Source organism: Scleropages formosus, chromosome 18 (genome assembly GCF_900964775.1).
Source record: "Scleropages formosus chromosome 18, fSclFor1.1, whole genome shotgun sequence".
In the NCBI taxonomy this organism is placed as follows: Eukaryota; Metazoa; Chordata; class Actinopteri; order Osteoglossiformes; family Osteoglossidae; genus Scleropages; species Scleropages formosus.
This window is the reverse complement of record NC_041823.1, coordinates 4,502,218-4,528,120: the sequence shown is the minus strand read 5'-3', so window position 1 is coordinate 4,528,120 and position 25,903 is coordinate 4,502,218. Positions and strand designations below refer to the sequence as shown.

Here is a 25,903-nt window from a genome sequence, read left to right as displayed (position 1 = left end):
GTCCAACCCACTGCACCCCCTCACCACCAGCAAAAAACCAAACACCTTTCAAACTACATGACATCTGAACAGTAGGGCCGACACTGTTGTGAAATACTACCCATTCTGGGGTCGGGGAGTACACACTCTGCGCACTGATGGAGGTGTGTCCAAAGGGAGTCACAGAGCATCTCTAAGATGTTTTCCTACCAAATGTGAACATCACCAAAGAGCAGCTACTGAAACTCAGTGAGAACTCGCTCATCATCCATTTACGTTCAACTTCCCCTCAAAAACAAACATCAAAACAATCCTTCCGGAGGAAAAAAAGGAAAAAAAAAAAAAAAAAAACACGACTGAGGAGACGTCAGACACGATGAAGGGCCTGCTGGCCGCACGCACAAAGTCCTTACAAAATGTGAACAAAGTTACTGTCAAGTGACATCTGCATGTACAGTGTGTATCCACAGCTGAGCGCACCCTAGGCGGCGTTGCAGTGTGGGGCTTCAGAGACAGCTGCTGACAGGTACTTCAAAGACATGACATCATGATAATGGAACAGCAATGAAGCGCAGCAGACCAGTGTCGCACGCGTGCGTTTACACTCAGAGCACTGCCGGGATGCTTCGATAGAGACATCAAGGCAACGGTGCCCACCAGAGGCACCTGCAGCTGTTCCAGTCCACACGCACTCACATAGAGGGGCGGCATTGTTAACGTTAATCCAAGCTATGAGGCGTGATTTTCGCATGACGTTCCTAATAAAGGCCTTCCCCATGTGCTGTGCAAATCATGTCTGACTTCATTAATAGGAGGGATAGTTTCTGAGGTCCCCCCGCCACCCCAATCACTATGAGGGGGTGTATCAGAGTGACACAACTGACCTCCTCTCTGATTCACTGGGGGCCTGTGGGAAAATGTCCCACATTCTCTAAACTGTGTGTCACCTGTTACTTTCAGGTCATTTTATGTTTTGAAAACACTAACACTTGATGGAGGAGGTGGCTGAAGAGGCAGTTAGTGGAAAGTAAATTTCAGTGGTGGTCTGGTCAGCATCACGCCCACACCTTATATTTGAATCGTGACAACCGTACCGTAGGCAGAGTGAAGGAATACGATAAAATACATCTCATTCAAGGACTGTGAGCGAGTGACTGTACATTGTGGGCAGTAACAACTGCACAGGCAAGTATATCCAGAGCATGCACGTAGCCATGAAATCATTTCCATGACAAGTCCAAGACTAGCGGTGCAACAGCCATAGTCGTGAATTTCTCCATCCGCTCAGTGTGTGTTGGTGAACGGCACTGGTACCATGCGGAAGAAGCACACCAACAGGTTGCTCATTCCCTCCTTCGCCTTGTGTGTACTGGAGCGCGTGGTTCAGATACACACTATGGTCTGTGACCCATAGTCACGCTCCACAGGACCGATGAAAACAACCAACGCGGATTCTGCCGAACAAGAATTGCTCTTCCGAGCCTTGGTCACATTTGTCCAGGTGCTGTAAGATCACCAATCCAGGAAAGTGTGAGCGGTGAGATAAGGAAAGACATTTCCAGCTGTCGTGGTCCTGGACTGCCAGACCATGGGTACAAAGGAGAGGCAGCTTTGGGCAAACAGCATGTCAGAGAGTGATCCTCCACCCCTTCCCCACCACCACAACCACACTGAGCCCAGCATGCAGCTTCCAAATGGCGGCATTATCTCTGCTCTCCACGCTGCCATTTTTCACTAGGGATTTGCATCAGACAGACTCAACAACACCAGACACACTTTCAGCAGGACACCAAGTGCAAAGCAGTTTCAACTTGTGTCTCAGAGTTTGAACACACATGCTCTCTCATTGTACCTGCTGTTCAGTGGAGCGTGAATTGTTAAATCGGAGTGATTGTACTTGATATACTGAACAGCTAGAGCAGATGCGCAGTACTTCATGAGAAGAACATCTCCACAAAGGTAGCCAATCTCCAGCAGGAAACACAAACACAGTATTTTGACAACCAGTTTCAGACAAAAGTCCCTCAAGGTTTCTTCTCCAGTGATTCACAAAGATAAAGGCCCACAATAAGAGAAGAGGCTTGGCAGTGTGGCATCTATAGTAGATGTTCCTCACAGAGTCTGCTGGTGCTTCTATGAGGTCCTTTGAGGCTGCTGCTAACCCCAATGTGAAAGGCCATGGTAGCGGGACAGCCACGACAGCAAGTAAGCCCTGCCACGAAGAAGAACTACAGAACCCCCGAGGACCTCCCTAGTCCATGACGACGGCTTGAGAGCAAAACAAACATCAGAATGAACATCAACGTTCCACAGAGCAAAGACGAGACGTATCTGCAGACGGCTTCAACATGAGTGCGTTCAGGGATCCGTGACAGCAGCAGAAATTTTGATCAAATGAACCGATTTACTACGCACTTTCTGAAGGCAAACTTGAATGTGCGTTTTCTGAAATTAAGTCTTCTTCAATGCCTCTGATTCAATTCGTTGCAAAGCCTTCAGGCAAAACCCAAAGCAAATGTTTCATCAGAGGGGGATAGAAAGTTACAGCTTACTTGCTTGACTGGGGAACTTCTGGCAGTGAGATGCACGCAGGCTACTCTTAGAATGGCAAGTTTCTGTAGAGAAGCTACAAGATGCACAAAGCAACAGCATTAATCAGGAAAAGGTCAGTCAGTCACTATTTCCATGTCAATAATTTTATGATTATTCTTTCATCATAAAGTGAGCTACTATGTCAGGTTTATACACTAAGTCACTTTTGTCTGGGTTTGTCCATTGCAAGGAGATGGTTCTTTCCACTACCCCCCCCCACTGCCCCTAGATATAACGATGCCAATTTCCACATGATGGACAGGGTACAGCTGTAAAAAAAAAAAAAAAACGTAAACACGGTGTACAGTTCCAGGTACAGCCCTGGAAAGACTTCCTTCCGTACCTGCAGGCCAGTGCTAAGCTGAAACATCACCATGTGTGCCCTTCTGCCAGTTCCCCCTACCCAGGCATTGTATGTTTCTCAATGTATTGCTATAACTCCTGGGACACAAGGTAAGGGGCAGTCCTAATTCCAGGTATGGCAGGAGCTCATGGAAACCATCAAAAACAAAGAGGCAATTGTGTGTGCAGACACTCCACCTCCTCAACACACACACAGGCATACAAACTCATCATGGTGTTCTGGGTCCAACAAAAACTTAATAAGGTCTTTTCCAGAAAGGCACTCGATCTCCCACAATGGGGTCTGGATTGAAAGGAAACTGCTTCAAAACAGCTACGCTCACCTTGAAACAAGAAAGGCCTGAGGGCAGCAAGCAGTACAGTTATTGCCTTTACCTTGCAATTTAAAGACCAAACAGGGTTGCAATCCAACTCTCACTGTAGCACCCTTGACCGAGGTACTTACCCTGAATGCATACAGTAGGAATTACCCCACTGTATAAATGGGTAAATAAGTGTAAGTAGTTTAGTGTGCAAACCTAACACTAAGTCACTTTAAGTCTGATAAAGAACAGTTAAAATAAGAGAGTTCAAACCAAGTCTGAAGGAGAAATATTTTCCTTAAGATAGAAATGGAAACAACGTCCAAAAATACTTAAAGACATGAGTCTATATGATAAACACAGAGAAGTCGGACTGTGGTATTTTGTCTGGCTGGATGGTAAAGAAAGTGCCTCTGCTAGAACTGAGCTATTTGAGGCTCCTACCCAACTGACCTCAAATATGGGATTCTCTTTAGAAAGTCTGACCCACAGTTCCCAGGTGACCTTAAAAATAGCAGTGCTTTTTAAATGGTTGTCGCCCACAGGTCCCAAGTGAGCACGGATACAGAGGACATGAACTGCAATGCAAAGCAGAGGAGCGCAGGGTGACTGTTGCCCACTAACTGCTGAGCATCTGCGAGCTCCACAGAGAGGAATCCATCACAAGCGATGGCGATCGCCCCAGCTGTGATCCAGTTTCGCCCCCCAGTACTGCAATTTAAGATAATGGTGGGGATGTTCTTAATGCAGAAGCAGTTAGACCCATCACTTCACAAAAGACATGGGTTTGAATCCCACCTCCTACTGTTGTACCTTTGATCAAGGTACTTACCCTGAACTGATACAGGAAACATCATCCTGTTGTATAACTGGGTAAATCAGTTTAAGTAACTTGAAGTAGAACGTAAGTCACTCTGAAGAAAAGAGTCACAGAAATGTTTAAGAAAAAAAAAAAAAATCAGAGCAGCATTTCATTGGTTAAGTACATTTTCTTAATGAGGATTAAGTTTCACATCAGTGAACAGTCACAGCGTGTAACATGTCTCAACATAACTTACACACGGCAACCAGCAGGACCCTACCAACATGCCCCGCTGCTACGCCCTGAAAGCCTCAGATCCGGATGAGCAAACCGTCGAGAGAAAATGCGGGGCGAAGGTGACACTTGCTGAAAAGACACCCTGCTTTTGCCAGGCCTGCACAGAATGGCACCCTCGTCAGCGGCGATATGCTTCTCGGGACGTGTTACCGAGTACAAACATGGCAGGATGTTCACGCATTTCCGACAAAGACGGACAGTGAAGATCATCAGGGATAAATGGGGCACGGTGACAGGCGGAACGATGCTCCGCATGCTCAATGAAAAGAATACCTGACGTGCAAAATAGCCCGCAGCCGTGTTAGATCACCTCTAAGAACACCTAGATTAATATTTAAACACAGCATTGGCAAAGCAGTTCCATGAATAGCAATAAAGTCCTCAATTCCAGGTAGCTGACTAATAAAACAGGGCAATTCACTTCTGCGTATGACTTGTTTGAGGAAGTATAAGTGCACCCTGCAATGGTGTACATGTAAAGAGAAACTGACCTGCACGTGCAGACTGCGTTGCTACTGGTTACCCGTGACATCGTTGTTTGAGGTGTCCAAGGTGTGGCGTCCCTGCATGCGGCAAGTTGCTGGACTGACAGACAGCGAGCTTTGTATCAGGTTGTGCGCTACAAGCAGAGCTGGAGGTATTATGAGATTCTACTGGGCCCCTCTCCTGCCAAACTTCAGGTTCTTGAATCAGGATGTGACAAACTCCTCAACCAAAGCCAGAGAGCCCAAACACACATAGCTGGGGGGTCACAGTCATGTCCTGGGCTCTCTGCACTACACTGCCCTCCGTCACCCTTGCTCCACATATCCAGAAACTCACGATGTCCCAGTTGCAGCAATCAGTCTCACGCCAGACTTGGAAAAAATCAGGAATCACACCACCACATTTTCCACAGCTGTAACATAGAAAGACACAAAAATGGGGACTGGCAATCTTCTGGAGTCCTATAAAAGAATTGCGCTGCATTAATTCCTAAGCACCACCAAGTGCTGTCAGACCAGCGATGGGCAAGACAGCTGGGGACTGTGAGTGGATGTTTAAAAACGCTTAACACACGTTTCAGTTGTTCTGATGTTAGCAGTCAGAGGTGAACACTACACGTAGTTTGATTCACACGCTTCTGTGCAACCCCTCGGGATGCGGCATTAGGCAGTTTTGGATAATTGTTAAAATGACCCAGTTGAAAGGCATCAGAGCCGGTCAAGCCGCAGGCCGTGCTGCACACCCCTACGTCACTCGCATCACTTTTATACTGCAGGGAACAAAGCCAGAAGGTACGCAGCCCTGCAAGTATCGATCAGAGTCCGCCGACAGGGCCTTCACACAACTGCTAAAGGAAGAATGCTCTGTTTATCTTCTATTGTAAACCAGAATCCCAGGGGACAGATGTCTCTTTCCATGTTTTCTTTCACTTTGGAAAAACAATGGCTGGTAAGACAAACGCTTGTCAAGGCCAGCAGTGAAAGGGAGGGACCGCCTAGACCCCCACCAACTGCAGTCCAGCCCTCCAAACCAGCTTCTGAGAACATGACCGAAAAAGGAACGTGTCACATAGCTTTCATCCATAAAGAAACTATGTCTCATACCTTTTAGTACACTGGCTCCTCCTGTTAACACACATTCGAGTTACACATTTTTGAACATTTTCAAACATTCTTCCAATTTACTGACTTCCGTCACATTTTCCTATATTTACCTATTCTCAAAAAATTCTGTTGCTGAGTGATTGTGACCTGTGTTCACTACCCAAGCTATTCAATGGGTGTTCTGAATTCCACAAAAACAGAATAGCATTGTGGGGCCACTTTAACAGTTTCTGCTTGTTTTCAGCTCGTGTCTGGCGTTCCTGGAAGCTGGTGATGAACAACAAGCCGATAAACAGAGAACACATTTATGAGATAAACCCGTTAGCAATTACTGCTGAATAGGAGTTTGTAGGGATTATGTATTTTACTTTCAGTCAATTCAAATTATTTTTAATTTTTATAGAGCTCAAAGTAATTTCATTACTGCTAAAGGCAGTGTCACTTGCATTTGTCACTGTTGCCACATCCTTGTGGTTTTGCTCTGTAACTAAATGCATTCCAGACCATTCTAGCAGAAACCTGAATAAAGTTCATTTTCAGGTGCATTGCTGCCTAGCAGAGCATGCGTCCACACCAGGAGTCAGAAAGCTCAGCACAAAGACCATCTTCAGCTAACCCACGTTCCCGGTTATCTGGGCTAAGGTCACACTGACAACGTTACGATTGCTGCAACACGTTCAAAATGACAAGTATTAACTTCAGCACTCTCAAAGTAACAGCTTGGCAAGTAAGCTGGTCTTTCAAAGAACTGGCATTTCTGGAAAGTTCCCTGATGCATCCGGCTGGATGTGCCCTGTGTGGAGTTGTATTTATGCTGACAAAGCATTGCTTTATATAAGATAAGCCATCAGCAGAAGTGGATATCAAGGCAAACGAAAGACGTAACAAAGAAAAGTGAAAATCGGATTCACACAGAGGGTTTAAACCAAACACGACCATCTTTCCTGCTGAGTAGCACCTTCTGGATCTTGTCATTACACTGAATTTTTCCAACAGCAATCAAATTCCACATAAATCAGCTCCTTGCCCAAATTTTAGGCCCATCAAGCTCCCAGATGAGGAGGGGTGGGGGGGAAACAAAACTCAGTCCTCTTCCTGTCCACCCTAACCTCAGGTCCCTGGCATGGATGACAGATGGGGCATTACGAAGAGTGCAAATTCCTGCTTCATCCCCACGAAGCTATGGCTATAGAGTAACACAATTTGAAAAAGGTCTTAAAAGGAAGTCACTGGTTCAAGTTTAAAAACTGGTGGGGGGGGGACTTGTGTGTTAACACTTCGAGTGTTCATGCTATAGATCTGTGGGAAAAAGCGACAGAGAGCACTAATGCCCAGTAGTATTTCACCAGGAAGAGATTACTGGGGCAATTTAGTATTTTTTGGGAGGTACCAGTGCCAGGGGGTCATTGCACTGCAGCTGGTGAGTAGACAGAAGAAAGAACCCTACTGGGTAAAATCCTTGAAGTCAAAGAAAAAAACTGGAACACACTCTCCAAAGACACAAGATGACGGAAAAAGGAAAATACTAAGCAGAAATGGCAACAACAGAGCAAATACCCCAAAAGAGGGCAGTAACAGAAAACCAGGGAGTGTTGGGTTTCTTGACTAAAGCTGTGGAGGTGGAACCTGTCGCCAGGCCAGACCCAAACTATCAGGGCTGCATCGGGTCACTAGTATACACAGATGTCAGTCAGAGACACCCTGGTCTTGCATGCTGAAATTAAAAGGCCAGCAAACAAGTCAACTGACCACAGAGAAGGAAGCAAACCTGCAGCACGACGGTTAAGGAGGTGCAGCTGGTAGCATAGTGGTTAGAGCTACAAGCTTTGGACCTAAAGGGTGCAGGTTTGAATCCCACCTGTAGCTATACTTATTCTAAATGCTCCAGTAAAGTTCCTCAGCTATATAAATGGGTAAATAGTTATAGGTAACAACATTATAAGTCGCTTTGGAAAAAACTGTAAGCTAGCTAAATAAATGTAATTGTAAGGATACAAACAGTTCAACAGCTCAGCCCCAGAAGCTCTATGAAATTGTCTTAGTAAAAAAAGAAAAAAAAAAAAAAAATCCAGTCATGAAAATGCATATAATTGCAAGTTGTGTCAGCCACTTTCAATAAACTTGTTGGTAACAGAATGATGGCAACAACAAAAATAACACAATGAACAAGCACTGCTAAAACAAGAGAGCACAGGCTGGGATCATGCTCGTAACCCAAGCGTCTCAACCTTTGCATCATCTGCCTGGGCTTCCTGAAGGGCGACCAGAGAGCAAGAGAGCGCTAATTAATGCACAGATAATGTAGCATTGCTCTGAAAGAGGTGCTGTGAGCTTCAGCAGCCTCAGAAACAGGTTGAGCTTTAATTAGAAACACATTCAATCTCCAGTAGTAAACGGCAGCTTTCATGTGCGAGCCTACATTTATACAGCCTTTCATCAGAAGTGTACTTAGTGTTTTTGTGCCTGCATGTTGCCAGCGTTGATCAACAGATCTTAACGTTCAGTGTGCTGCTGGTTCGGCTGCAGAGCACTGGGAGACAGGTATCGAAAATCCCTACTGTCTGACTCTGGGGCGGGGGGCAGAGTGTAATCTGGGAGCTCAATTTGTTCCCATTGTAAGGGCTGATCGTCGCTGACTCCAAGCGTAGATCGCAGCCCTCGTTGGACCTATCGAAGAGGCCTGTGTATTGTTAAAGCAGCAAATGGAAGAGCGCACACAGCTCTATGCTGAAAGGCTTCCAGAGGAGATGGATCTGACAGCCCATTTGAAAGCTTCTCTTAGGAGATGGGACAACTGCTCAACTGCCAGCCCCCCTTGTCACCAAACACTGAGCCCCAAAACACACCCCCCAGCCATCTGTTTTCCATCATGAAATCAGTGTGCTCTTCACCAGCTGCTCTGGAGCTGTCCGCCACAGGGACCCCCACTGAACTGTGCCTTAGCGCTCAACCAAAACCAGAACACCCATTAAAAAATGTCAAGACTATGATATCATTTGTGCATTTCTTTTTGCTTTTATCCAAAACAATGTGAAGCATTTCACCTATTTATATTACGGTAATTCAGGGTATCTACCCCTGAGAAAGGTACTACAGGAAGAGTGCGAAGTGGGAGTCGAACAAAAAAAAAAAAAAAAAAAAAAACTTTGGCTCACAAGTCCTTACACTTAGCTGATGCAGTGATTATAGTACACATCTCTAGAGCCACCTGGAGAAAAGGTCCTCAGGCACTTAGACCTCAGGCACTTAGAAGACAATTAAAGCAATGATGTCATTGGGTTCACAACATAGCAAACGCTTTTTTTTCCTCATAGAAATGTTAACACAAAGACAAAGACAAGAGGAAATGTGTGACCTTGTCTACCATTCTTAGGAGGGAGTGGGGATTGTTCATCGGTGACCACTTTATGTATCCAGGCTTATAGCAGAAATAGACTCTATTGGAGACGTGGCCAATATTCATCTACAGAGAAATGGTCAATATATGGTAAAACAAAGGACAAATGATGCTAAGGACATCTGGCATTTGGAGTTCCCCAATGAAGGGACCTAGAAGGAGAAGACAGCAGACAATCACATCCCTGCACTGCCTGCGCAGGCGCATAAGTCTCTCACTTTGAGCGGGAGGGACAAGAGCTGAGCGTGAGAGAGAGACTGGGAGAAGGCTCACTATGCAGATAAGACCTTGTTCGAATCCCAAAAACACACAAATTCCCCAGCAACAGTCCTGGACTACCAGACTGGGCTGAGCACTGGGAACAAGTAGATGGGAGCCAGCAAGAGAAGGGTTGGAAACCCTTTGAGATTAAAAAAAAAATTAAATAAACATACAAATTGATTACCAATGCAAAGCTTGGCACTCATGTCAAGTGAAATTAAAAACTTCAATTTACAATCATCCAAGCATTTTACAGAGCAATTCCAATCAATGTGCATTACTGTCAATTTGAAAGAAGTGGAAGGGAGATGAATTTTCCGTGACGTTGTAAATAGAGGGACGAGCGCCACTTTTTTTTCCCTGCGAGCACTGTACTTCCCAGCATACCAGGAATATCTATAGAAAAACAATTGCTTACATGACAGCACACTTAAAAGGAGACTCTCTGCAGTTCAGGGACCAACTGAGGTGTGTGTTGAATGAGAAATTGGAGGTTAAACCTCAACCGGTCAAGGGGTCTGAATCAATCACCTGCTGTCAAAGTGCTCATTAAAATCACACTTGATTAAGGATGTTCCTTCTTAAAACATTGGTGTCATTCATTCAAACTAGCTTAAACGGGCAAGTTTGTAACATACAGTCAAAACTGTCTTTTTCCAGCGCATGTCATATCACATGCGATGAGCACAATGGAGAACATGGACTAGGCTGAGCTCGGTCAAGATGGGCAACTAGCTATACAGCTGGGTGGGCAACTGTGTCCTGCTTCGGTTCAAGGCCCTGTGATCGAGCCATGACACTCTCAGCAGCCCATCACCTGAGCACCCTCCTTTCACCAGGTGGGAATACTGGTGTCTATGAAATTAAAGCAAGTAGGGCTGCCTACCATGGGGTCAGCGGTAAAGACCAGAAACAGTACAATGGGCAGCAGGGGGCTCGTTGGAAAGCAAGCTGGATAGGGGATCAAAGGTCACAGGCACCATGCTGTGGCATCCTGTTACACTACTTCAACACAGGAAGCGGCACAAACAGATAGGGGGTGGGTTGTGTAAATCACTTGGGATTAAAGTATCTTTGAAGAAACAACAACAGCAACAACAACAATAAAACAATCAAGGAATCCATCCATCACCAAAAACCGCCTGTCCAGTATAGAGTCGCAGTGCTTTATAGCTTATCCCAGAGGCACAGGGTGTGATGTAGTGTAGCATCCTAGATGGAACATCAGTCCATCGTTGGGTACTAACATATGCACACGCACACACACTCATATGTACACACACTATGGGTAGTTTAGAGTCACCAACACCTGAAACACATGTCTTTAGACTGTAAAAGGAAACCAGAGCACCTACGGGAGGCCCACATAAAAATGGGGAGAACATGCCAAGATTACACTGACTGAGCCAGATTTGAACTCACTGCCCTGGAGCTGTGAGGCACTACCCACTGCACCACTGTACCACACCAATAATAAACTGCTGTGAAAATCTGCCCATGAGCAGCGACAGCTGACTTTGCTGCAATTTTCAAGAGGGCTGAAGGTATAATTATTCCTGGTTACCCCCCTGCCACCTCAGGGGACCTAATCACTCAGGTCACCATGAAACCTAGTGTGCAGTCAGCCCATACCTCAGACCCATCTCACATGGGTGAAAGAGAGCCTCATTCAAATGAAACCACTGGCAGTGCAAAGTACATTGATGACTAAAACAGCCGGTGGGATCTAAACCCAAAGGTTGGAGAACTTTGCTGGTCTCCAACAACAATGACAACGTCATCTTGCGGCCTTCAGTTATCATACACATCACAACATAGTGTCCAGCAATGTCCTTGGGACACTGGGACCAGGACTTGGGACCAATGTATCAGAAAACACAGCCTCCTCACACACTACAGCCTCTGGTGCAAAGCAATAAATTATTCTCAAGCCAGAATGCACACACACTGCACATGAACTCAGCGCTTTTGCACCACGGGGATCCAGAAATATGTCATTTTGCTTGAAACAAATGCGCTCTCACATACGCATCAAATCAGGTAATTAACACCTCATACTAAAACTGAACAAATGCAAATTGTACAAATGTGAAAACCTAATCTCAGCAACCAACTTTTTAAACTTCCTCCATGGAATACAGCTCACCTTGGGGTTTTGGGAGAACAAGTAAACTTCCTCCTAATTTAGAGCATTGTAATTCACTGCGCTGACGTGCATCCACATAGCACTTAATCGAAATCTGTTGCAGAGCATCACCCTATGCCGTAAGATTAGGCAACTATGGCAGATTCATTTTTACGCTTGGTAGAAAACATCACTTTACTGTTTGTTGATGATTCTGCTATTAAATATAAGAAGGCAGTTGACCATACCTGCAAAGTTGAAGCTGCAGGGGCCAATTAAATGGTCTCTCCAGTCCCGTTGCAAAGGGGCTCCAGCAGGAGCGTGGCAAAGAAACCCGATGACCCCACACCTTGCACCCCTTTCACACACACATGCTCCCTGGATGGAAAAGAAAAGGGAAAGGGGTTAATCCTACAGGGCAGCACAGTGGCTCTTGATTCCTGTGGGTTCAGACATGGGTGTGAATCTGGTTCAGTCTGTGTGGAGTTTGTATGTTCTTCCCATGTTCACAGGGGTTTTACCAAGGTGCTCTGGTTTTCTCCCACAGTTTAAAGACATGGTTCAGGTGAACTGGTGACTCTAAATCGCCTGTAAAGTGTGCATGAGTGAGGGAGTGAGTGTGAGAAACTGTTACATGATGGGCTGGCGTCCCGTCTACAGGGTCTCCTGCCTCACACCCTGTACCTCTGGGACAGACAAGACAGCCGCAAACCTGCACTGCACATTCTACTTTCATTCTCTGAGCTTTGTAAAATCCTCTGTATGGCCATTTGCATTAGCTCTACTACCTTTTTCCTCTCACCAGCTCCTTCAACCAGCAGCAATCACATATTAAGATTCTCAAAATAAATGACTTCACAGAAATCTGATTATTTCAGTTCTCTACACTCAAGCTGCCTTTACTGACACTCAATTTCAGTTTCATGAAATGTGCCAATCAGCAGCTTATTTTCTAGGTGTTTTGCTTCTAATTTAACTCTACTGTTGATGCTGGTAACATGCTGCAGACTGACAACATCCATACTGGTTGCTAGGGGAAAAAAATGTGTTTTCAGGTCTAGTTGTTCTATTCAGTCTCCAGTGGTCACACACTGCTGTGCAACAGAAATACCAAATCTTCAGGTCACTTATGTCACTTTTGTTTTTCAACTGGAGGAGGGAGGTACTGGCAAGGAAGTAAGACTTGTAGGACTATTACGCTGCTGAATACAGGAAACCCTAAAGCACCTTTATCTACTCTGCAAGTGTAGAAAAACCTCCTCCCACTGATGTCCAGATGATGGAGCATGAGAATAGGGAAAGACCTGGGTTGTCCTTTCAGGTGAGCAATGGCATGGTCTGCTATCAAGCATCATGTCATGCGAGATACCAGCATCCATTTCAAAGGACTCCCTCCTGCTGTTTTGTGGTCAACGAAACCCCACAATGTGTTTGGTCAAAGGCTGAGATCTTCCCTCTGAAACTGTAAGAACTTCCAACTGTCCATTCATCCTTCCTTCCACTTTTAAGTTGCTTATCCTGGTGAGGGTCATGGTGAGAAAAAGACAAAACAAGTTTCCACAGCAACCATATCCATATATTATCTCTCCAGCATGTCCTGGACCTGGAGTGGGGCCTCCTCCCAGTGGGACATGCCTGATAGGCAGCTTGTGGGACATTCGAACTAGCATCCCAAAGCACCTCAGCAGGCTCCTCTTGATCTGGAGAAGCAATGACTCTGTTCCAAGGGTCTCCCTGACTGTTGAGGATTCCTGGATCTTAACAGATCAAGAACAGAAACTCCCTCTAAATACACACAACCGGTAGTGAAAGCACACAAATGTCTGCAAAATAGATGGTAACCCTGGAATGTTACAGGAAAATTTTAAAGTGCCATAACACATGATTTGAGTCTCAGACATGGGTAAGACTCACTAAGCAAATCATGACACAGACCTTGGTGTGTAAATCTGATTCTCCAAGAGAAAGTCCAAGAACATAAACCCAAGAAACATTCCAACCATGAAAGAACCTGTCCATTGGGATGCCAACTCCCTCTTTGTTCTTTGTCTCCAGAACAGCTCTTTCTGGAAGCAATATATCGCAATCCATTACATCAACAACCTCAGCACCACCTCCAAAAGAAAAAAAAAAAAAAAAAAACTGACTCAGAGAGACATGTTCTTCCTCTTGCTGGGAGACAGGGCAGTGGAAGCCCAGCTGAGGTCAACCCTTGTCCAAGGCCCTGGAAACATCTGTGAGAGCACTGAGCTCCCAAAAAATTCTCCCACCATGCTTGGCAGATGCTTTTGGAAAGGGCTAACAAAACCTCCTCTTGCTGCGTTGATCTTTCGACCTCCGCAATGGAACGTTTCCTGCCCAAAACAGACGACACGACTCAGATCAAGGTCGTCATGGAAACACGAGCTCTAATAGTCCTTCATTTAAAGAAATCATTAATTATACTCCACCTGGCTTGTTCCTTTTCTTTGAGAAAAAGTGCTTATTAAAAAGAAAAGTGGAACTCATTTCTGCAGCTAAGTGTAATTTGCCCCCCTCAAGCAAGATACTTTCAAAGAACTGCAAGGAACCTCAGGTGTGTAGGCAGCCCAGTGTCTGCTGATTGGACCTGCAAGTCATGGATCCTCGTAGACACTAGTAATGGTGTGTGAGAAGTAAGTAAGGGTATAACAGATGGAGCTGTTGTATTGCATTTGAAGGACCAGGGTTCAAATTCCCCTCCTTTTGTAGTACCCTTGAGCAATGTACTTACCTTGAATTGAGGCAGTAAAAACTACCCTGCTGCACACAAGGATTAATCATTGTAATTAGCTTACAGTACAAACTTCATATTGTAAGTTGCCCCGGAGTCAGATAAATGAATAAATAACAATACAAGAAAGAATAGGAAATCAGAGCTTCTGTTTTGCTGAAACCTCAAGACACTGCAAGCCCACTCCAGCTGTGACACACAGGCTCCCCCTCCTCCAGAATTCTCCCCACCCATCCACAACATGCCACCACCATCCACCCCTGCCCAGCTTCCACAGCAATTTTGCAGTGCCAGTCAGATTTCCTTTGGTCAAACTGTTAAAGAAAGACCAAGCACCATACACAGGCTAGCATTCGAACACAGGCGGTAACAACAGCCTTAAATCTTCATTACTGTGGGCCACGAGAGCCGAGAGAACGATCGGGGCGCGTAAAGAGGCTAAAATGGTACCTCTCAATAAAAACTGATTAATTCAATTCCGGGAGCAATCCCAGGAATTTGTGGGCTGACTCGAATTGATCATAAAAGTAACTGTACTAACCCTCTAAACGCTTTACAAGCTCTAAACGCAGTCGAATGACGCGCTGACGTCGCCTGCTGGGAAACTGTTTTCTGCTTGTGCAAGTTACTCTTTCAGAATGCCTCTTTTGCCCTTATATCTTCCGGTGCTTCCCCCTTTTTACTCACATCCAAAGGGAGAATCAGAGAATATAAAGAAACCTTAAACATTATCTTAAGTAGCCGCACAAAAAAAAAAAAAAAAAAAAAAAAAAAATATCTAACAGCTGCCTGCTGCCTGGACTGCAGCCCTGTTCCCATCCCAACTCCACCTCCAAAGAAAACATCTCGGGGTCCAAAACATGCGAGAGTGACATCATAAGGGAAAGAGGCAAAAAGACCTTCCGTGAGGTGTCTCTCGGCATCCTGACAGATCCTTTGTCCTGTGGCCCGTCCATCAGGGATGGATTTGGTAGACTCTTCTCAAAGAGAAACTGAAAAACTGATAGAACCGACACTACACACAATCTCTAGAAAGGCACAAAAGGAAAATTAAAACAGAAATATGCGTTTCTGCAGCCTTGTTTGTAATGGAAATCCATTACTGCCTGGGGAATGTCCCCTGCTGTTGTACCTTTTATCTGGCTACTTCATCTGCACAGCTTCAGTAAAAATACTCAAATGTAATGTGTAAAACTAAGTCATCCTGTTCTCTTTGGTTAAAAATATTGATACCAAAAAAAAAAGGCAAAGTAAAATATATGTCAAACGCCAATGAGCAAACGTTACATTTCAGCCTTCTTCCCATTACCCACAAAACAATTAATTATATTTGGCACTTTTCTCCAAAGAGACTTAAAATGGTAGGTTTGTATACCAAGACACGTTTAATGATTATGTATTTATTCAGTTGGGTAATTTTTACTGTATTAGCTCACGGTAGGAACCTTGATCAAGAGTTCTCCAGCAGGTTTCAATTCAAACCCAACTCCTCCAACCACTATGACACGTGATCGATCATATATTAGCTGACCTAGAGATGTTAATAAACCTACAACAGGACAACTCATATTTCCCCACACAGGCCGTTTCTTGGAAAAAGACGCAGACAAGTTGCATACCCACGTGACCGGACTGAAACACAGCCAAGCAGACGGCAAATACAGACCAGCATCACCATACTCAGCATTCAAAACACACATTTACACACCAGCGGTTTGCTCCACTGCAGTGACAGTAAAAGACGGAGCCGCAGTCGTCCCGTAACACAGCACAGTGTCATTATGTGTGTCTACATCCCCTCACAATTGGTCATCTCGCCAGCTACTTAAAGTCCATTTGAGTCCATTTAAATAACTAGGGAAGTAAATTGGAGTCAGTTTGCTTACTGCCTGTAAAACAGTAAAGAGGGATTTAGGCATAATGCTGAAATAATCACTGAAAGAGAAGCTGACGATAAGAATGACATAAATGCCACATTTTTCACAAATCTTACATTAACTCCCTGACCAGGGACCCAAATCTGGAAATGAATTTTAAAAGTTGATGTAAATTAATACATGTACAATTATGTTTTTTCTAGACAAGCTAAAAAGTCACTGCTTTTGCCAGAATGCTGGACTGGCATTTGTGCTGAATTTGACACGATGGAGGCTGGCGTCAACAAGAACAGTACACAGCAAGAACAAGCCAACAAGAGCAGTACACAAAGGCTTGAAAATCACAGCAGCTGCACAGTTAGGTTTACGCTTCTTAATGTCAAATGTTTCCCACTAGAAAATATTGTCACCATGGGGGGGGAATGTTCCCCAGATATTTTTAGGAAGAATAACTATGAGCAAATACTTTCTCTGGAAGACACTGTTCAATGTTTTTAACTGAAGTTAACACAATAGACAGAAATAAAAACACAAAGGAGTTATTTTGGTGCACAAGTCCTGAGGAAACAGCGGGCCGTTGACACCTGAAACCCACTGGTATTCGCCTACAGCAACAGGATTTTCTCTCAAATGCACGCACACATGCAAACACACAATGATGACAACTCAAGGGTCATTTCCTCATTCAGTGGGAAAGAGCAGCACCTTGCAGCTCTTGACACTGTCCTCCAACAGCAACATCTAATATGCTACCACAAGTCAAAGCCTTTGAGTATCTGATGCTCTCAAATTACAACATGAGAGGTGAAGGATGGGGAGTCATGCTGGAAAACAAAATAGTTCAGCAAAGCAGAAAAACTAAAACATTCAGAATCATATCACCTTCTTGCTGTACAGGGAAGGATTGCACACTCCTCTCTTTACCATGCCGTGTAGTAACCCAGCTGAGTGAGCGGACGCTGTTCCGATAACCATCAAGGCTGATCTCTGCAATGATTCATTCTTTGTTCATATGCAGCTCAGAAGTTCAACATGCCAATGATCCAGTAAGAGCAACACACATACAATGTCACAGCAGAGTGAGACCACGGCTGTGTGTGCAGTTTAAGTGTGTGCGGCCTTGTCCTGAGACCACACCAATGACACTTAGGGTTAGTTACATACTGCAATTGGGGACTCGCTGCAGTTCTATAAACAAAGCACTTCACTCACAATCTCAGATGTTACATTTTTATAGGAAATTATAAGCAATCTCTGGCAAATAATTTCCTTAAACAAAGCAAAAAATGGCTCCCATTAGGCCCATTCTGTAATAACCTGTTCTGTCTGAGATTAAATTCAGTCTCTCCATTTGCTAAAGCTGGCACATGATCTGCTAATACAATTTACCATCATCTTCCACAAGTTTATTAGTCTTAGATTTGTCAGTTCAGCTTTTACTCACAAATTTTACTTAAGGCAAAAAGTATTTCTGAAAAAAATAATGAGCCCTGGACACATCTATATAACACTTAGAACGCTATAAAGTACAACTGTCAGTCATTAGGTGAAAAGTTGGCAATCTAAATATTTAAAAAAATGTGTTTTAGGTCTGTGCACAGTGCACTCTAACTGCATTTTAAGGTCACGTTGTCCTGTTTCACAATACACTATATGAAATAACAGCTGACAAATGGGCCTCAATTACAATGTCATTTGAACAGTGAATTATGACAGCCAAGGGGAGCAATGCATGAGAGGGTGTTGTTCTACTGCTGCCATTTCCAGGTTCCTTGAAAAATCACAGCAGTCCAGTGTAATCAAAAGTACAATTTCATTCTTCAATCAGGCCACTTCACACCCATCCCCCTCAGCACCCCTCAGAGGTACAACTGTGTTTTATTAAAACAGCACAGAAACCTTAGAGAAGCATATTATTTATTAATTTTTTTGATGCTTGTCTCCAAGGTGACAGTGTTGGGTTTTTACAGCAGGCCTCTTACAATGCTTCACCCATTTATACAGCAGGATGATAGTTGCAGTATCAATTTAGTGCAAGTGCCATGACTAAGGGTAAATCAGGAGTAGGATTCAAACTCAGGTCCTTCGATCACCAGACATCGGCTCTAACCACTACGCCACCTGCTTTCATACATCACTTTGCGACATGAAACAAATGTTATGATTTAGGTCCAATTTTCCAGTATAAAGTATAAAGCTTTTTGCTCCATACTGACGCAGATTAGTGAGTGACAACTGGCTTCTATCAAAGAAAAGTGGAGATATGCAATGACAGCACTCAGGCTCAAAAACGGCATCCCATAATACACCAGGTGCTAGAAAAATCCACCTCCGTGATCCAGCAGAGTGTGAGTCACAAAGTGAAGTTTTGAATTAGAGGCAGTGTAACATAATAAAAAAGCATCATATGATAAAGGAATGGAAAGACAGGCAAAGGTTGCTGGGAAGATGTGTTTTGAAGACAAAGGTCAGATCTAAGTGCCATTACTGGTGACAAGGAGGGAGCCACAGGAGGAGAGCGGACTTTAGCTACAGTCTTGGGGTGATGTGGGTAGGACAAATACAGGGCCGCGAGACACTGAGTGCAGAGAACGATAGGAAAGCCAAGCTGAGCGTGAGGTAAACGAAACACAGTGAGGCAGCTAACAGTTCCTGCCAAAAGAATCACGACAGCCCATGACAAACTGTTAGGATACACCCACACCCTCAAGACTGCAAGAAGGAGGCCTTATTTACAACCACGAGCGAGCCAGCTGGTTCCAGCCCTTTCCCTTCAATGACATCAGACCGTGACACTCTATGCTCTGCCCTTCCCCCGACACCCCTGCCCCAAATCCGGCACTTAAACGTAATTCCCATCATAAATCAGGTGAAAAACACAAGCCCTGGGAGATGCCCCTTCTGAGTCACACAATTTAATTGTTGACTAGCACTGTGAATGTAGTGCTCGGAAAGCATGAGCCGCATCCCTCTGTGCACCGCTGCCTTCACCAGTCGGAAAGGATCCCGGCTGGCCACGACGACCGGCAGCTGCTAGAGGATCGCAGCTTTCAGCACCACCATGTGAAGCAGAGACGTCAGGCTCTATGGCGTGCAGCAGTTAGACCCCTGACAACACCAAACCAGCAAGCACAGGGGGGCGTGAAGGAGAGGTAAGCAGAACATGCTGGGAAAAGCACTAACATGAGCTACAAACCCTGAGCCCTGCCTCCCAGGAAGGGGCTAAACCAAGTGCGAAACCAGACCACATACCATAAAACCCGAAAGCTGAGCGTCGGCCTCTCCACACCCTCCTAAAACAGTGCCACAAGCATCAGCTGTTAAAATGCAAAACCCTCAGCACAACATCTCATGGATTTCAGACCACACCCACATAACCAGCACAGTTACATGCAAATTCCAGCGACCGCAACTGGTGGAGCTCACAGCGCTTGTAGTGACATCCGTGTTTAGAGCAAAACAGTTACTCCTTCAAGAACTCATTTGAGAAAAGTTCTACCTCAGAGTTCTTTTGATTATCTGAGAGGGCAGTCTTTCAGTCTGAACGCCAGCGTCGGCATTAATTGCAGTACAGAAGAAAGACAGTCATGCACGGCCGATCATCATGTCTCACATGTGATGGTTCTTTACAGGCAGCATTAATCACTGTCTATACCACCACATACACCAACTCACCAGTTAAAATTACTGTTCCTTATTTATCTGATGCATTTTCCCAAGGTGACTTAGAATGTTAGGTTTGTACACCAAGCTTCTTACAATTTACCAATTTTTTTCAGATGCGCAATTTTTACTCTATCAATTCAACAGAAATACCTTGATCAAGAGCACTCAATGAGGGTCATTTGTTGAAAGCAATGGCTCAAACCACTAGACTACCTGCTCCCCCCAAATTAACACACAAATGAGAAGAGTGAGCCTAAAAAAAAAAAAAAACCATCAGATGTGCCTGAAAGTTCTGCGATTGCGAGCTTTGGAGCTCGCTGTGTTGACAGGACCTCGGTGTCACTGCCTCAAGTTGACAACATTTACACGGTCATTTATTTGACTGTCAGTTCAAGCACACCCACAGCCAAGACAGGGAAAACTAATTGTTACATGGAAGTGGACTGGAAAGCAAATCTACTGTGTAATTTGTCTTTTATTTTTTGCTCATCTGAAACATGGGCCTAATTGGTTTTGTTCACTCTTCAAAGACATCCTGGCTTCTCTCCTCCATCTGAGAAGAATGTGCCCCGGTGCCTCCTGGCAAAGTAAAACACAATGTCAGACAGCACTCAGTCTGTTCACCGCCACTGTCACACTGCCTTCTTTTTAGAGGGCTGGAAGGGCCATGTTTACCCATGGTTCAAGAAGGATGATTACAGCTAGCCACTGGTTGTAATCAACTGAACAACTAAATTAGCAGATAGCTTCGACTTGATGAGGAATAGGGAGCGAACAGAACCGTGTATCCGTTGGCCAACTTGATACCGACGTCTAATTGCCTCTCGCACCCTGCAGAGTCGCTTCCTGAACAAACTAGGCTTTGATTGCTTTTAACAAACTATTGCAGCTTTTAGTTGTGAATTATGACTACATTAAAGAGAACACACTGGGACTGGTTATGCGATAAGACGCAGCTCTCCAAGGAAAGGTTCTCTCCATTTTCTTTTCACTCAATATTAGCGTATTTAATGGTGTTGTTTCTCATAAGCTGGCTTCTCCAGTATTTACTATTGTTAAGCCTTGACAGCTCATGTTACAAACAACTGAAACCAGATATCTGTCCATAACCTCAGAGGTCATCTCCACATGGCCTAACAAAAGCTCAACAGTGCACAAAACACCTCCATTTATTTGCACATACACTAATGATAAATATACTTTAAGACTTTATACAAGACTTTTGACATTAAAATTTATGTACTCAGCGCTATCTGTTGACATAAACATGTGCAACATTCCATATTTTGATCACAGACACTGAGAAACACGAGACATGAGCTATAAACACTGTGGAAGTGAGTTGAAGTAAAGCAGTGTAATACTACCATTATGTTTAAAGGGAACCCCAAAAAAAAAAAAAAAAAAAAAAATTCATCTAAACCTGCATTTAGCCTCCGAGTGCATAGGATGGCATTAAAAAGCAATAATTCCATCTGTCCTCTTGGATGCTAAACAGGTCACATTGTCTGATACAGAACAGGACAGATAAGAAGGAAATGCTGTTTAAAATAAACAAGATAATATTTCTGCCCTTCAAAATTCATAACTTGACCATTATAACACTGTTTGTAACATTTAATGTCTCAAAACAGTAAACTGTGAAAATGGGGGGAAACTGCAACTTACATTTGTCTCACAACATGCACACACTGCTCACAAGGCGTAAATGTCTAATGGGTTCACATTCAAAAAAGCCCCTAATTAATGAGAGGGTACTGAAAATGGAGCTCTCAGAAATATAACCCCCTTGCAAACATCGTTACATAAAATGGGGGTCTTGACTTGAGCCAGAATCCTGCAGACACTTCAAGGTTTGGCCAGATGTTCAGTGGAGAGCCATGCAAACAGCACTCTGGTACATGAAGTCCCTGCAAATTAAAGGAGGATAAGTAGAAGCAGGCACACCAGAAAAAGGCATTTCTTCAAGGCCAGTACTGATGAATCCAGAGCAATCCCACAGCCCATCTCAGGACGCTCATTTGATTAGTGCAAAGCCCCAAATGGCACTACTTTAGCCGGACTGACCCATTAGCGTACCCTATAAGCCAAACGATTTAAAGAAACATCGAGCAATAAAACACATTTAACAGACCAGTAATTTGCACTTCGGAGATGCGCTGATAACAGTGCCAGTAACTCGGAGGTTTAACAAAAAGGCTGGCATGTTTGGTTGTGTGTGTTGGGGGGGGCGGTTACTATCATTTATGAGCTCCTCTAACATGACAAGAAATAACATGAAATTATCTGCAAAGCACAAAAGACCTTCTGGATACAAAATATAAGTACAATTACTACTGTGGAGAAAAGCTCTAATTTTTCTCTTTTCCTTTTTTGCGTTACAGAAATTTACATTTATTCATTTAGGAGACACTTTTCTCCAAAGCGACGTACATCTCATAGAAAACACAATGTGTGCATTAAATTAGTAGAGAAACGTGACTAAAGTACAATTACTTTCCACCATACGAACCAATGTACATCACACGAGTAGTTGCATAAAGAAAAACGAGAGGCAGAGAGAATTATGTGAAATCGTGCAATTTCACTAAAAGTTATAAATATGAGAGCACCTCTAAAACAAAAAGTTTTAGAATTTCTGCGGCGCAAGTGGTCAGAGCAACAGCGTTCATCTAGACAAACTAAGCTGTGTCTGAGACCAGAGGAAATTCAGCAGGACCAAATGGATGCCAGAATGGTTTCCTTCTTGCTCGTGTTTTGTCCTGTATTGCTTCCGGACAAAGCCTAAGCGAGGGATTCATCCAGCATCTTTACGAGCTGTATAAGCCCGTCATTCGACCATAAAAATGGGTCAGCACAAACACAGAGAAACGCTCAAGCAAGGACTACACTATTTTCCCCATCCACATCCAGTGAAAGCTGCTTAGTGTACAAACTAAACATTGTAAGTCCCCTTGTACCAAGATGCCAGAAATAACGGTTAATAACTAAATAACATGAAAAAGCAGCGGGTGGATCTGATGATGAAAGCAACAGCAGCTATCACATTGAGCCAAGAACCAAAAAGTCCCAGAAGCACCACTGAGCAAAGCCCTTAACCTAAATACCTTATGCTATCAACAGATGAAAGAGTATTTCAGAACAATAGCAGTCAGTATGGACAAAGCACCTACTAAGCAACTAATATGCATATAATTTTATCAATGATATTAGAAAATCAAATCACTGATATCTTTTATCAACATGAATGTCGATGCCCGTACACAAGTATTATATTTGCTATACTTCAGCAATGTTGATAATGTTACAGGAGATCATCATCCTATCCATCGCCAATCTGACAACATGATACAGCTAACATCTGAACATATAACATCAACCATTACCATGTGGGAAGAGACAAATTAAAAACCTCCCTTCTAAAATAATGTGCCATCTTTAGTTTTAAAAAGCCTTTCTCCATTTAAAGAACTGTTCAAGTGCCCTGCTGTTACCTTTGGCACCCTGTCTGCGGTATGCCTCTTAGGGTTTACTATTCTGGACAGTCCATGCAGCCATGCAAGCCAAGTGAAAGGGACCAAATCCTACCACAGACAATAGGTTCTATTTAAATATCTCCCATTCCATTGTGTCAGCTAATACTTACAGGCAATATTTATAATCCTGTATTGTGCAATAATTATAGGCTTTTCTCGCCTTGCGTATTCATCAAGCCAGTTCAAAAATACCCAAAGGATGAATCGGAAAGGCAGAGGAGTGTGGGAGTGGATTCCAAAATTTATAACCATCGAGTCTTGAAAATCTAGACTCCAGTTAAGAGTTTGTCTCTACATTAACTCTTTCACCATACTAGAGTCCAGTGATTTAATCTGGCTGCACTCTTCACTTATCCATACTAGATCAGCAAACTCTCAGGCCCTGCACAAGAGTGTATTAAAAACAACTAGATGCTAGAGAGTGCCCAAGGGTGTGCAGGCTGCACCATGGCCCAACTCCCTTTTCAACACCTCCATGCGGGTGTTTCTTTTTTGTCCGCTACCCAGTAGTCCTTGGCACCAACAGTTTACAATTCCTGTCGGAGAACACTCCTGGGGTGTTCTCCAGTCATCTCGGTACAGTTCACAGTCCTGCTGCTTCTGACACAGATTTTTATTTGACTTCTGCTAAAAAAGCTGAGATCTATGTGAAATATTTGAAGTAAATCAAACTGAATATTTCCTCATTTTAGCCAGATGGTACTGTAGTTCTCACTGCATTCCACTGCATTTATTTGCACGTCATAAAACTATAAATCTTTTGAAACGGGAAGTTAACAAAAGTTCCCATTACCATACAAATGTGTATTTGCAAGTTGGACATTCTTCAATGAAAAAAGTCATTCTTCATGTTCAGTTGTCATCATGCAGGTATTGTGTCTCAGCCAAATTTGAAAATTTAGTAAAAATGAAAGATTCAGAACAGAGGTGTCCAGAGATGAGTCATGGTTCTTGTACAAGGAGGAAGTGACCATCAATGTCCAAAGTTAGATCAAAGAGTCAGTCAACACCTTCGGATCAGCAGAGAAGTCCAGACAAAGACATGCACTTGCACTTACAATTTTACTTTCTTTAACAATGAAACTCCTTCGTGGATATACATAATGCAATCTTTGTCAGAACTAGTTATTTTTGTGTGTGGGTTTCATCATTAATCCCTAAATCAAGATTGCAAAAACAGCCACAGTCCTTAGATCCCAAAGATAGGAAGAGTGATGCAACACAGTTACCATGGTGATAGACACTATTGAGATCTTCCATACATTACCCTGCCAGATGTCCTGACAGGCAGCTGCACCTACACCAAGAAAGTCAAAGGATGTTTTGCACCTGTGTGACATCTGGAAATGTTGTAAGTGCCTCCTCTGCAGCAGCAGAGGTGATCCTGGGACTTGGTGTGAATCTCCAACAAGAGCTTTGGTGAGAACTTGTCACGCTCCTGATGTGGAGCAACCCGGCTGGAGACTGACTACACTGTGAGAAGCCTTCACAAACACTTGCCCTTATAAAAATCCACTCCCTCCCCCAATTTTCCCCAAAGCACCAAAATGTGAATTTCTTGGATGGAACTCTTAGAATCGCATGAGGTTTTCAGTTACGTAAAACATCTGATCAGCAGTCAGATGTAAAAATCAAAGAAACTACACTAAGATCTTCAACGCAGCAGTAGGAGGAATGCTTTAAAGGTTGGAAAAGGGTCAATTTCTTTTTTCACTGGTCAGCATCAATATAAGATGATGTGGCTCCTTTTTCCCCCTTCAACAGGACATAATCATTCTCAAATTACTACAGCTTGACATGATTACATAACTATATACATTTAGTGCTCTGCCTGCACAGTCTGGCCCCATTACACCAAGCTCAATGACAAGTTTCTACAGATACACATTATAAAAAGTGCAGACACTTTACGCTTATACATGAAAAAAATGCTTTTATTTCAGCATTTCTGTTGAGAACAGAATTTTAGGTTCAGCACAGAGACCCTTCAAAGGGGGGAAAATCTGCAGGAAGATGAGCAGTAACATATGTTTGGAGACAGTTCCTGCTTTACATTGCCTGGTAAGGGCAGACTCAAGAGATTGTGCCAGCTTTAAAACCCTTTCAAGAGAAAAAAAATATACAGTATTCAACTATACAATACAAGAGGCTTATATGTTACAAAATGTATTATTCAAGTATCCAACAGCTTTCGCTCTATTGTTCTCCACTGTTAAACACACCTTCACATGTAACCTAAGATATTGCAAAATGCAACCTTTTCCTTCCAGCTGTGAGGTGAGCTTCGAACCCGTATGTTATACAACATCTGCAGACAAAAAAGACATTAAAATTAAAAAATATAAAATTTCTGCAGACAAGCATG

General features: G+C 43.6%; 1 protein-coding gene across 3 annotated transcripts in view; it reads right to left on the bottom strand.

The window, feature by feature from the left end:
• The window catches only part of galnt1 (UDP-N-acetyl-alpha-D-galactosamine:polypeptide N-acetylgalactosaminyltransferase 1), a 131,071-nt gene that overhangs the window by 91,011 nt on the left and 14,157 nt on the right, over positions 1–25,903 (bottom strand). For 2 of the 3 annotated variants that reach the window (XM_029259980.1, XM_029259981.1), the window contains exon 2: positions 11,956–12,085. The exons of the other annotated variant lie outside the window; for it this stretch is intronic. The gene's annotated coding sequence lies outside the window, so the exon portion shown is untranslated. The remainder of the gene's footprint in view (positions 1–11,955; positions 12,086–25,903) is intronic. 3 annotated transcript variants of the gene reach the window in all.